Source organism: Dromaius novaehollandiae, chromosome 11, assembly GCF_036370855.1.
Source record: "Dromaius novaehollandiae isolate bDroNov1 chromosome 11, bDroNov1.hap1, whole genome shotgun sequence".
NCBI classification, from domain to species: Eukaryota; Metazoa; Chordata; class Aves; order Casuariiformes; family Dromaiidae; genus Dromaius; species Dromaius novaehollandiae.
The window spans coordinates 2,412,721-2,427,258 of record NC_088108.1 but is presented as its reverse complement, the minus strand read 5'-3'; positions in this window follow the sequence as shown (position 1 = coordinate 2,427,258).

The window sequence follows — 14,538 nt, the reverse complement described above, 5'->3', positions numbered from 1 at the left end:
GCCTTTCCATGGGAAGGACAGCCTCCAGTCCCTTTCAGGGAGCATTTTCCAGAGCCTGGCCTTGGCCAGACATTCTTAACATCTGAGAAGGAAGGAATGCCTTCTTTAACCTGTGGGCCTTTTGCCATGAATGTTAAATGGACAGTAGGCTATGAACCCTTGCAAAAGCACCAATTCTCACTTCTCAGACTCCAATGCAGGACTTGGTGTCCTCAGTGTTCTGTGGCCTGGCCCAGTGCTGTGAAGCTCCCAGCCAGAAAGTAACAAGGTGAGATTTTACCAACATTCACCGACAGTCCGATTTGGGGCTCTTTTAATATTACACTTCTCATCTGCAAAAATTGTTGCCTTCTCAGAAAGTCTATTTCATAGCCAGAAACAACAAAGCTGGGCTGAAGACAGTGTAGGATCAGGCAGAGATCTGGCAAGCCAGGAGGACATATCTCTTGTCCAGCACAGGTGGACCCAGCAGTGGGATTTGCCCAGGCCAGGACGTGACCCACTGAGTGGAGGTGAGGCAGGTGTCTTCCTCCTGAGGCAGCGGTTTAGAGGCAATTCCTGCTCTAAATGTCATGGTCCTACAGCAAGAGCTCCCTGTGATGTACCTGCCTGTAGTGACTCTGGACTGCAGGAAGCCTTGTGAAAAAGGAGACAGCCAAGTCACGTACTAACCCCTGTGCCCACTGCAAGTGCCTGCCATGTAGCTGCTCCAGCTGACTGTGCTTTGACGCTAGCTGTGTTATGGCCTCTCTTCTTCTGGTTCTCCAAGAACCATGGAAATACCAGGCGCGCCTTGATGTACTAACTGCATCGTCAGCATTCCTGTCATCCAGAAGAGGCTGCAGTGTCACCATTGATGAGGGCAGTCAGCCTTTCCCCCTCCACTCTGCTTACCCCTCTCATTGCCCAGCCAACAATGGGCTGACAGGCTCTTGGCTGCAATTTGTTCAGCTCTGCTGCAGTTTTTGCCCCATCCAACCTGGCTGCAGATATATTTTGACTGGCTGGGGTGGAGCATAGGGAAATGTAATGCTCCAATAGTTCGGCCATATTTTCCATAGCCTGGATTCAAGTGTCAGCTGACCTATTCCTTCTTCTCCCCACTAAGAAATGCCAGATGGGATTTTGCTCCTCTCAGCTCTCTCAGGGAAAGGTGATCACAGCTCTTACCATGCATAGGAATGGCACATTTAACCTCTTGCAAGCTCCTGTCTTGGTCTGCATTGACAGACATCGTGAAGTCACTCTGCCTACCCCTGGGGTTCGCGGCATCTGAAGGTAATAGGGTGCCTCATGAGTCAGTGTGGCCAGACTGCAGCCAGGCAAAGTTACAAGACAAACAAAAATTACTTATCCCTACCAATGCATTAGTTGAAACATGATTGCAAAGTTTAGCAAACAGGATTGCAAAAGAGAGCGTGTTATTCATGCTGTCTGGAGATTTTGGCTCAGTGGCTGCCAGATCCCACAAAGATTTTTTCCCAGAGCTGGGAAGAGATCCTAGATGACCTTAAGGTGATCTCTGGAGTGACTCAGAAGAGGCTTGGCCAGGTCCAGACAATCATAACAGTTCAGCTGTTGTTTTCACAGGATACAGTCCATGAGGTTGTGTTGGGCTTCTTACTTTTACTAATGGGAAATAAGGGCAAATGGGGAATCTAGGTTGGGAACCAGCTGGTAAAGCTTTTGATAGGTTTTCTGCCATTTTTCCCTTTGACTCATGACATTTAGCCAAGTCCAGTTCCTTTGCAAATCCCCGCAGACAGAAACATCAGGTGCAAGAGGGTATCAGCAGACTTGCATTGTTGGCGCCTTCTGTCATTCCTGAGGAATGGGCAGTGCTTTGCCCCTGGAGGTACTGAGAAGGCGAGGACCTTTGGAAATCACTTGTCTAGTAGCACTTTTTGGTAACTGTCTCTGACTGGTTTCCTAACCCACAACCCAGGAGTCACATGCATGATTAAGCAGCAGCATCCAATTTGATCTTTACTTTAGACTACAGTCAAAATAAGACATGGATTCTGGGAGTTACCATGACTGCGAGCAGGTGTCAGGACTGCTAATTTGGTGATAATCTGCTGTGCATTGGAATGCCCTCATAGGCAGAGGCAGCCTGCAAAGTCCATCTTCTCAAAAAGAGCTGTCTTAAAGCTAACATCTGGCAGCGCTGAGCCGGTAAATGGAACAGAAAATGTTTTGCAACCGAATGACAGAGGAGGAGATTATGAACTGGACATTGACATTATTATTTAAGACCCTTTCTTGATGATGCTTTGACTCCAGACTGTTTCAACTTTAGGATGAAAAATGTCAGGCTATTACTTCATAGTGAAGAACCGAGCTGCTGGGAAACTTTGGGGCTGGAGGGAGATAATGCGAAAGTAGAGAATTATTTTGTATGCATGTTCTCTTTTTTAGCCAATCTAATTCCCCTGAGGCTTTTCAGCTTATAAACTTGTGCACTTGTGTGGCAGTTGCATTGACCTGCTTTGTCACATCAATAACCCATGTCACACAGCATTCTGGAGAGCTCACTGACATCAGAGAACACAACAGCTCATCCTGGGTCCCTAGCCTGCTTGACATCTGCATTCAGGGACATCTTCTAAACAGAAGCTGACTTAAGTACACAGGATGGGAACAGCAGGGGCTGCTGAAGAGCAGAAAGAAGGTTCATTGTCAGAGCAAATTGAAGATTCAGGATAGGAATAGCAGCGTTCACTGTAGACTGAAATACTTTGGCTCAGTGAGGAGCTTTGGACAAATAAGTGGAAGTCAGCAACTAAGAACTAAGATGAACAGCAGGGCCTATCTGGAGCCAGGATTTGGACAGCCACATCTGGTGCCAGCTCAGGTTGAGAGAAGTAAAAACTATATTATAGAACTGATAGGTGCCATGCTGCAGTGAAAACTCAGCACAGCTGCTGAAAAGTAAAAGTTCTTCTTCCCTAGCCTTCTGGAATTCTTTGTGCATTTCAGCTGGCATATGGAGAAAGACAACACAAGTAGCAATATCTAACTGGGCTCTTTGAAACCTTCAACAGGTCGCTTTAGCTGAAAGTGCTCAAGGCACTAAAATAATTCCAAACTTAATGATGTCAAAGATGAGCAATGATGCACCAAACCCCACTGCTACAGGGTTAAACAGGTGGAAGACTGAAGACCATGGGAATTACCAGAATATTTACTACTTGCAAGAGAGCTTTGGATAGGCCCTGCTAGTCATTTTCTTGGGGGAGAGAGGTGCCTGCTGTCCCCCATCCTTACCTCCCACATGGAGTAGTCTTCTTCTCTTGTGTATCTTGCCCAGCTCCCTTTGAGCTCCAGCCAGTCACCACAGTTCCCTTTTATATTGCCCACACAAAGTCATCGCTCCTCCTCCTTCACCTCACGCCATCCCACCCTCACATCCACCCTCCCAGTACACTTCTGTATCTCATGAACTCTGCTCCACCACACCCAGCTCCAGGTAAGCTGTCTGCAAGACATGGCTTTCATCAAAATGCCTTTCCCACTCTCACACCTCCCAGCCTTAACAGTTTTTTGCAGCTCTGTTTTTCTTTCTGATCCCTCTGGGAGAATAATAACCTGTATTACCTCCCCTCTTCTTACTCTCTCCATTTTTGTATGCACAAATGAAAATGGTTCAGCTTTCAGCCCAAACCATTGCTGTCTTTAGGGAGGTATTCCAGATGTCCCACTTGGCCCAGTGGGAACATGAGAGCCTTCCGCTTGCTGCACTGCACATTGGTTGTTAGGATACCACAGAGTCTCCTGGTGCAGTAAAGTGGCAGCCAGGAAATTGCAAAAGCAACTGGAAAGAGACGTCTATACTGTGCAGGGTAGAGGGTAGGAGAGACCTTGCAGCTGTGCATGTCCCCAGAAACCATGATCCTGAGCCCAGCTTGACTCAACAGCAGTTCTGGTCTGTGTCAGAGGGTCTCTGACCCCTCCACTTAACATGCCATGCAGAAACTGCATCTATGCTCAGTTCTAGCTGCCAGATGTGGATAAAGAGTTGGTTTAGCTGGGAGGAACAGGGCCTACATGCCAGGGTGGGCACAGACAGATGACTTCAGGGAGATGGGGTGGGTAGATCCAACAAAGCCCTGGCAGAGCTCAGAGCAAACAACAGCTCCTCCCTCCTGTGTGGGTGTACAAAGACAAGTCCCAAACCTTCCTTATCCTGGCACTGGGGCTACCATTTTTCAACCCAAATGCAGCCAGCATATGGAGCTGGGAATGTTATACTGGTGTTAGTCACTAGGCAGGCAGCCTCTGTCTGTGTCTCCCTACATTTCCCAACCTGCCCACTGAGCTATGCCTGATAAAAATAGACCCACAAAGAGTAAATCCTGCCAGCCCTGGCTGAGCTCTATCTCTCACCTTCCTTCCCCAGACAAGGTGAGAGCAAGGGCAAGGGGAAGAGGGCCTGCTGTGTTTTATGGACCTCTGCCACAGAGCTCCAGGAGACCGAAGAGCTCTGCCCATTCCAGCAGGCCCCCACAAATATCAGACATAATCCTATGGGAATGTGGGCATAACTTCTCAACCCATCCTCTGTCCTGGGGTCCACTAGTCCTTCTTTTCACATTCTCCAGACCACACTCCTATATCTCTGTCACCTGCTGTCTAGGGTATGTCATGCCTGCAGCATATCTTAGGGCTAGTATGCGTGCATTGTTTCTATGAGCTTTTCCTATGCTGTAGCTGGTTTGACCAGCTTCTGCCATCTTTCACCTGCTACAGGCTTCAGGCATGAGAAACTCTCTTCTTCCCTGCCCTGCTCAGTGGGGACCCCCGAGAGAGCAGTGAGTCACCAGGAGGAAAGTCTCCATTTAGCCTGCAAACTACAGGAAGGGAAAGGTGGAAGATCTCAGCCTCTCAGAGTGTGTCTGTCCATCCCTGTCCTTTCCAATCCTGCCTTTTCCATCCCTGAAAGAAAAGCCTGGAGGCATCCATTCCTCTGAGGCCTGGAGCTGAGGAGGAACAGGGGATGGGAAGGAGGGAGTAGCTGTAAGAGGAGGCAGAACAGATGCTGAACTGAGGTCTGCGGCTAACAGCTGCCTGATGGGGCAGATGTGGGGTAGCAGAGGAACAACCACAGCTAGTGGTTGCTGAGAGTCTTGCCTTTTCCATCCTGCTGGTCACACTAAGGATGTACAAGAGGGCCAGCAGGTGCAGAGGAGACCCACTCTATCTGCCTTGCTCTCAAGCATAGAGTAGTGGTTTGGGCAGACTTTGCCCACATCGCCCACTTTCTGGTCATAGTTTTAGATTCTTGTTGGACAGTGCCTCTACCATAAAAAGCACAGACGATAGTGACCGAGGCATTCTTATCGCTCTAGTCTTCCCCATGATTGGAGTTTCCAGGTCTTCCCACAGAGAAATGCCCCCACAGATGCTGCACAGCTTCACAGTTTCTGCCCATGTGCTGCAGACATCAGCTGGCTGGGAAACATTAGACAGCAGTCTTCAAATGTCTCTAGGAGGAGAGAGGGTACTCCTCCCCAGGGCTGTGATACTAAGAATAGGAGGTCTGGAGCTTAGAGAGATTCAGCTCAGACTTTAAGAAAATGGTGTGATGTGAGACTGATGAAGCACTGGGATAAATGGCTGGGGACCAGGCGTCTGCAGCACTGTAGGCCCTAGAGAACAGATTGGAAGAGCATCTATGCAGCCAGAGCTGACTGGGCCTTGGAGCATTGTAGCTGCCTTAAAGTTCTTCCAGCAGCAAGTGCTGTGATGTACAGGCCATCTGTGATGGCACACAGAGTAAGTCTCACACTTCCCAAAAGCATCAGACATGCTGCAAACATGCTCTAGACTTGCATGGGGTTTTTGTGCCTCCTGTTCATGTTCATGCATGCCTGACAAATGCCCTCTCAGTCACTGTCCAAAGGAACATAACATGGGCTTGTCTCATAATAGCATCTCTGGCATCTGCTGGGTTTATAATACAATTTCCTTGCCCTGCACTCCCAATTCACTCCTCCTCCAAAGAGAAGCCCAATGGCTTCTGCTTGCTCTGAGGTGGCCAGCCCAGAGTGGGGATCATCTTTCCACCTGCAGCCTTTCAGGTTGCTCATCAGATTGCCTGGAGGTGACTCTCTGAGCCGCAGATGTACCATGAGCTATTGCGTACCCACACTTAGGTGCCTCAAAGCAGCTGTGGAGCTATGTCCCAGGAACACATCCTGCCATTGCATTGGTGCCCTTGGGAGGGACCTCTTCATCCACTGCCAAAGGTGGTATTACCCCAAGGAGCCTGTATGGGCAATGATAAATTCACCCCAGTCCAGAGGCCATTGCCAGAGCTCTGCAAGGGGAGGTTGAGGGCTGCTGGCTCAGCCACCTCCAAGGGGTTGCACTGTGGCTCTTGCTGCACTGCAGCACTGGGGTCCCCCAGAGGATCATCACTACCCTTTCAAACACCTCTCTGCTGAGAAGCCCATAGTAGAGCCCAGTGTCCTAGTGGTGGGTGCAAACAAAAGGCTGTTGGCCTTGCTGAGATCAAGGTGGAGAAATGACACCTCCATCTTCTCATCTATGTCCCCTTTCTCAGCACTGGGTGCATATTCCCTGTTTGAGGGGTCCAAGTGGTCAAAGTCCCTCCCATGCACTTTCCTGACACCTCTTGGGTTTGCTTCTGGGTCTGGAAGGTTCAGTCTTTGGCTGACACTCTACATGGCTGAGGATGGACTACCCCAGATGAACTGTATGTGAAACAGAGCATAGATGGGGCTGAGAGTCTTGCCTTTGGGCTTGCCCAACATAGTTTTGCTCCACCAAGGAGTCTGGAGACCCTGGTCCTATGCAGACAGGAGGGGAGGGAGATTCTTATGTGGCACCCACCAAAACCATGCTCCTTGAAGCCATGGCCCTTCCCTCCTCTTGAGGCAACTGGGTGTATGATGGAGCAGGGCCAGCTGGTTTCTGAGAGCTCCTCTTTCTTCCCCCCTCCCAACAAATACACTCTGGACCTGTCTGAGAACTTCCTCTGGCCTGGCTCACCCCTGCGGATGGAAGGGTCGTAGATTCATACCAAAGTCCCCACCAGCATGTCTGGCAGTAGAGAGAACAGAACTCCATGCCTCACAGCTAAGCACACTGGTGCGGATGCCCTGGGGGGACCCCTCCTCCACATAGTCATTAAGCAAGGGTGGTGTCAAAGTATTGCTCTATCCAAGGATGAACGAACCTCCCCTAATCAATTGAACTTTCCCCATCAATTAGCTGCTGAACCCACTGATGCTTTAAAGAATTCTCCTCATTAAAGAGAAAATGCCTTAGCACAGGGTGCCAGCAGAGCAAGAAGACAATTAGAGCAACCCAAACCGCCTGCCCATCCACACATTTGGCTGAGCACACAGCCTCAGAGGCTGCTACTTGAAAGTGATTTATTACCCAAGCCCTCTCCCTGCCTGGTCTGCCAGTGTCCTGCCCCATGAATGTGGGCTGAGCTCCACACTGAGCTGCAGAACCCGACTCAGAAATAGTTCTGAGAGAGAGGCTGTTCTGCTCCATTTGTATTTGTATTAAAGTGGCACATGGCAAGCCACTCTCTGTTTCTGATACACCATGTACCACTGGACCCCAGGACACAAATGCTCACAAATGTCTTCCTTGCCCAAGCATATACCCAGCTGAGACACACCAGGGACCTTTCATATTTGTCACACCCCCTACTGACAAAGCAGTGATGTCAGCCAACAAAACTGATGTCATCTTGGAAATGCACTGCCCAAGTTCTCCTCTTGCAATTCCTCACCTGCTATCACCCATCCATGCTCACTGGAATGCAGTATGACCTATGCGTCACAGCTGCCTACCCATGAGCTACAGATTATAGCCCCCTCTTCCCACCAAAACCCATCACATCCCTTGGAATAGCTGACTTTTTCACAGTCATGCATTTCCCTAGTCCCAGCTGAGCCGTGAAAGGGAATCAGCCCTGGTTTGGGATGCAGAGGATGACACATGTTGTGTGTACAGGAAGGCCACAAGCAGGGGGCAGAGATACCTCAATCCTGAAACCAGAGAAGAAAAAAAGACCATGGAGACACAAAAACACAGTAACATGATTTTGAATCCAAATTGAGAATAATCCAAAGATTCATAAATCCAATTGATTCTCTAACTGATACTCAAAGGATTATCATTTCTATGATGTTTCTTTTAACATGCCCAGCTACCCAAGATGTTTCTCCACATTTCAGCTCAGCTGGCCAAAGCAGTAGTTTCAGAGCTTATGCAACTCACAAGCTGGGGAAATCCCAAGGACACCTTAGAATATAACACCAGTCATTTCCTAACAAGACACATGAGCTCAAAACTGTCTCCCTATGCTATAATAGATCTGCCAAGCACAACAGAATTGGCACTTCAGCTTAGAAGCTCCTAGAGGGAAGGATATGTCAGACATTTAAGAGAAATACTAACATTCAAATGGTGTAAGAGGAAGGATTGATGCAAAAGCAAGCTGTATGACAAAGCAATAAGTGTCTGGGAGAACAAGCTTCAGACAGAGGATCTTGTATCCCCAAGAATGGGAAGGGCACTTTTAGTCTTGATAGAAGTGAACAATTGAGAAATGCATATGAGTGTGCAGTAGAAATTTATCCTATTAAAAAGGAGGTATCTGTGGCATCTTCACTCCAGCATTTGAAAGTAGAAAGCTTCTCTAAACTGGTTTTGATTATAGTTCAATAAGAGGATTGGAGCTTACCAAGCTATTCTTGGCCTGTGATTCATTTGATGAATTCAGGCAGTTATTCTGTTTGCAAATTATCAGCAAAGAGGCTTTGATTTGGAGAATTTTGTTCATTACTCTCCATTATTCATAGAACATTTTCTTTCTACATCAGCACTTCTGCTGATAGGCAGTTTGCAAATTGTTTGCTGTGACAGTGACCTTTGTGCTATTCGTGTGGCAGGGTCTTGGGTCATCGTATCGCGCTGTCTCTACGCCATGATTTCTGCCTAAAACTTTAGCAGTAGCTACATGCAAATCAACAAGATTTTACACTGGCTGCCAGACTTGCCCTAAGGGTTTACTCTAACCCATCAAACACATGAATGTGTGACCAAGTGGGCAACATCCATGACAAATGACTGTGAAGCTGAGTGCCACAAGTGCCCTAAACTGACAAGCTACGATGGCTTTCTGTAGTGGAAAAACCTGCTTTTAAAAATATTTTTACACCTTGTGAAGGAAATCAGCTAGCAAACTGGGAGAGAAGGGTATGTTTACCTTGGACCTTCTTTTTTCTTTTTTTCACAGTTCCATGGGTTGGTCCAATAAAAGCTGATAGCTACAAACTTAACATACATGAAATAAATGAGCTGGGATTTTTAAGAAAATGTAAGAAAATATCTATGTGTGATCATCAGCCATTCCCAGGCCACATGTCAGCAGCGCAGCTTGGAACTGCAACTGCCTTTGCCTCCCTCCATTCCTCAATGGAGTCTAGGGGCAGCCATGTGCGGCTGGCACCGTAGCACCCACCTCAAACTCCCTTTTGGTTTGCCATCTCAGCAGTATACAAGGTCCATCATCTTTCTCATTTTGCTCTATAGAGATTTTATTAAGAAATATCCTGCAGCCAAGGGATATTCCTACCCCGCAGTAACACAGTGCTGGGGAGAGCTGCTCATGGGCACCTATAGTGACACAGCCAGGCCAGGCTGTCTCTACCACACAGGGTTCAAGCCTGAACAACCTGCCCCACACATCTTTCTCGATGACGGAAACAGTCTCTTTTGCAGACCAACTGTTATTTATAGTTTTTGACAGAAACACAAAAACATTTGAGAACATCTCTTAATGAAAGCAAAACTCAACATTTTCTTTTAATTTCTCAGCACAAAACGAAAGCCAGCTCACTGCTCTATTTTTAGCTTCTCCATAATGAGCTGCATGAGCAGATGAGAGGAATAGCATGTTGATGAGTAAGGTTATTGCACTCCAACCTCCTAACATTCCTGAAAAAAAAAGCTATGCTTAGAGACATTTACCAGCAGCTCATGCTGAGGACTGTCCCACCTCTAGCAAAGGAGCAGAGCAATGCCCAAACAGCCTCTAGCAGAGGGCAGCAAGCAGTGGGCCTAGGAAAGCAGCTGATCTCCCCCCTGCCATAAGAAAGGAGTTCAATAGTTTGCCAGAGAGGCCAGAGAGGGATGGGCTCGGATCCACTGGTTCCTTGACACCGTGGTCCAGCTGGGCCAGAGGAACAGCCCAACAACAATACCAGAGTATTCACAGATGCATTTGACCTCTCTGTTGACTCAGTTCTGTCCCTGACCCAGAATTCTGAGCCCAGAAATGCTGAGTGAAATTTCCAGCATGAGAGTGAAGAGGAGACCCTGTCTGTGGCCAGTTTTGACCCCCTAGAATTGTCCTAGAAAGAGATAAAACTTAAAGTATGGCAAGATGACAGGGAAAGGCAGCATTAGGAGCTGGTTGCAATATGCTACAAAAGAAGGAATAAGCTTGACCTAGATACATGAAACAATATGGTCCCCAGCAAAGTGCTGCAGCAAGAGGGAGAATTTCACATTCATTAAACACCCAGCTCACTCGCTGTCCACAGACACGAGTTTGGAATTAAACATGTGCAAGGATAAAATGGCTTCAGCACAAGACGAATCCAGATTTTGAAGTGCTAAAGCTGTGCAATGGTTCCATAAAAGCAACCTCCAGAAAAGCTGTACATGCCACCCATCCTGCACCATACTGGGGCACTCAGATGTATAAAGAGCCATCTGCTGTCACCCATCCTCCAAGATCTTTACTTGGTATAGTTGGGTCCCTAGCTTACTCTCCAAAAGCTGGAGGCTCAGCTTTTAGGAATTCCTCTTGTCCCTAGTGTGTAACAGGCCTGGGAAGAGCTGGTCTGATGGGGCTATGTTGCACCAGCTTGCACTGGTAGTGGTGTGTCACAATCACAACCCTGGCATGGGTGTGTAAAATTCTGCTGTCAGCCAAGAAAAACGTTGACACAGGGACCCTTTTCCAGCCTTATCTGGTTGCCATGGTTGGTGTTGCCCTGCAAGCAGGCTGTGCCTGTCTGCTTGTCCTGCCAGCTGGGATAGATATATCAGTGCCCTGACACATGGAAAAAGGGCACCTTGCTCCACAAGCTGCTCTCTGCCTTCTTCAGCCAATGCCACCCTGCTTCTGTCCTTACACCGGAAGATCTGTGTCCCAGAGGTATCAGCAGGGTGGACATAGCTGTGTTCAGTGATGGAGGCCACTGGTTGTGGCTGGTGGTTTTGGCCTGCAGAGGACTCCCTGCCTGGGGGCCACCTCTTAGCATCACTGCTAGCATGCTGTTTCCAGGGTGGTGTAAACCTGTGCCTGTTGTCCTCCCAGCCCTGGGGCCCACCTTGGGCTTTCCCTCTACTGTGTTGCGAAGGAGCCCACTGTGAAATGAAACAAGTCTGCTTGGATATTTTCCTCATGCCCTGGAGCAAGTAATGTGGACAAAGGAGTGTGGAGGCCTGTGATCCTTATGCCACGTGCAGAAAGTGCAGAACATGCCAGGACTGGCAAAGCTCGTCTGGCAGGCACCCATAAGCCTGCTTTGGTACTCCAATTTCTTATTAAAACTTGGCACTATCTCACGTCCCCACCCAGCAGTGTGGGAAACATAACTGAGCTCTCTGGGCATGAAAGAGTGAGCAGGCAGAGCCTTAAACATGGGGAACCTGGGCCAGGGAAGGGAAGAGGGAACCCAGGCCAGCATTCATTTGAGAAGTGCAAGGAATCTGTGAAAGACTCCCCATCCCCACCCACAGCCCAAGGGCATGTTGCAACAGCACTGATCCAGGCTTCCTTCCATCACAGGGAATCATAGGTAGCCTGATCCCGGCCATACAGCCTTGGGGCTCAGTGCCCTGGCTCAGGGCAGTGGCCAGGGGCAGGCTCATCTCTCCATATGGGCCTTGCAGGTCCCAGCGACTCTGCTCCCCTTCCCCTGGCAGCTCTGTTTTTGAGCAGAGAGTGTGATGATCGTTCTCCCACAACATGCATCCCTTCTGCCATCACCAGATTCCCTGTGGGAATCTTAACAAAGCTTTTGCAAACTGCTTTCCTTCCTAATCTCCCCTGAGCTGTAAAGAAGAGAGAGTGGTAGGAGCTCAGGGTGCTCCATCTGCAAGTCCTGCTCTGTGCTTTGACCTGAACGAGTGCATATCCCTAGAACCAGGAGAGATTTTTTTAAAATCCAGTCCCTGCAGGCATACAGCCAGACTGTTCAATCAGCCTGAACAAAATAGTGACTCTTGCTCATTTTCTTGTTCACTAAACTTTGTAACAGGGATTTGACTCACACCTTGCTAGAGCAAAGTAGATTGCAACTCTGCCTACCTCCAAGCTGGTTTCTAGCTTACATTGGCTCACATATGGTTTTCTGCTCGCTCCAGGGTAGTGAAACTCCTTCTTGGGCTTAGAGGAGTCTGGCCCACAGTGAGAGATGCTTGTGAGTCTAAACACACCACTCACGGTGGACCACCCTCAGTGAACAGTGTCAGAGATGCGAAACAGGCTGGACATGCCAGAATGACCCTTCCTGTGGACATCACCCTGCAAGCATGGCACCCAGAGCAGTGACTGCTGCTCCCAGACTCATCGGCTGGGCACGCTTGTGCGGATGATACCTCCCACATACACAGAGCTGATAAGCAGCCTAGCTTTTTAACAGTGAGGTTTTCTGCCACCTGTTCCACAGATGATCTCAAAAACTGATATGCAAACAGCTGGCTCACCCAGGCAGTGTCCAAGGAGAGGCAGGGGCTCAGTGTGCTGGGGACTGCTGTCCCCTGTCCCTTTCAGCAATCAGGAGTGAAGGTGACAGCTCCTAGTCTGGCAGTTCATTCAAACAAGAATAGGCAGTAGGCAGAAGTATTAAAAGCCTACGCATGTTTGCAAGGACTGCAGGTCTGGGATAGCGGGAGGGCTGTCACTTGAGGTCAGAGTTGGATGAAATATGTGGCCTGAACTCTTCTTGCCTCTGTGACACCAGGACCCCCCCCCCCCAAACAAGCGTGCAGGGGGGTAAATTAAACAAAGCATACTGCTTGCCGTGGCCATCACCTGCACTATCACGCTGCATTCTTCATTCATAACCCTGTCTGTCGGTAAGCATGACCCCAGGCAACTGTGAGAGATGCCAGGGACTGCGTTCTTCCAGAGGCGATACACATACACCCCAGCACGGACCGGGGCAGAGAGGAGGGCATGCAGACTCCTGTGACTTTGTGCTCCAAATTCCGGCTGCATTGTTGTCTTCTCAAAGCCCAGTGAAGCTCATGCTCTAGCCACAGGCTTTGCCTGCCAATATGACCCCAGGCTAGAGGTGCATAGGTTTGTTCCTGATGGGTTGCAGGAGTCACAGGGGTGCAGAAACTCTCTTCTTCTGCTGTTCCAACTGGCCAAAATATTTTCTGCCAAAACATTTCACCAGGCAGCTTCAGTTCATTCCGTGTGTGTGACAGCAGCACTGAGCAGCCTGTAATGACATGATTCAATGCTATTTTCTCCTACAAGGTGAAGAAGAAAGGTTTGACTTAGACTTATTGCTGGACTCCAGTTATCTCAGCTAACAGTGCAGGGGAGCATGCCTGACAAAGCTGTGGTCTGCGTTGCAGGCAGCCCAGCATTTTCCCAGCTCCCACAGATGTCACCGTGTCCAGTAGTAACCTGGATGACCCACTACTAAAAGGGAATCTACTGTCCCCTAGCAGCCAGTTTAGTGATGGGAGCAATGGGAGACAAGCTGCAGAGTCCCAGGAGCAGGAACGTCCCTGAGAACAGGATTCTCTATTTGGGAGAGAGTGGCATAGAGACAATGACCAACCCCAAGCTCATGTCCTCCAGGGACCATCCTCCAAGTGTCCCCTAAACTTTCAGCTATGGTCACCTTCATGAGGGACTAGTGGGGGATGGAAGGAGCAAGAGAAGGAAAGTTTTAGTTGGGTCCCTGTGTGCCTCCAAACTGCACAGTTAGAAAGAACGGGAGAGCCAAGGGGCCCAGGAAATTACCCCCAATGCCTGTCCCCCCAAAGACTGCTGGTGGGCCACCACTTTGGTAAAGAGTGCAAACATGCAGCCAAAGGCCATTTAGCCTTGCTGACTGGAGCACTGCCAAAGTTGCAAAGAGTGTAACTGCAGCAGGCTGAGCTCAGATGCCCACCCCTCAAGGGCACCATTACATTAATCTGAAGTGAAAAGGTTGAGGGCTCAGTGTGTTTGGCATTTCCTGCTTTGATGACTCCATTTTTCACTTTGTCCTTTCCTGGCCTTATGGGAACTTTATTAAGAACATAGTCTGAACGCTGGCTTCAGGACCCAGGAGGGGTCACGCTCCTGCCACGGCTCTGTGCATACAATACAGAACACATTCCTTCATTGCCCATGTGCTGCTGCCACAGGTAAAGCTCTAGGAAAAGGCTGTGTTTGGGGTGGAAACGTTTCCCCCTGTACAGGGTAGAAACCCATAAACTCTGTGCATACAGTACAGAACACATTCCTCCATT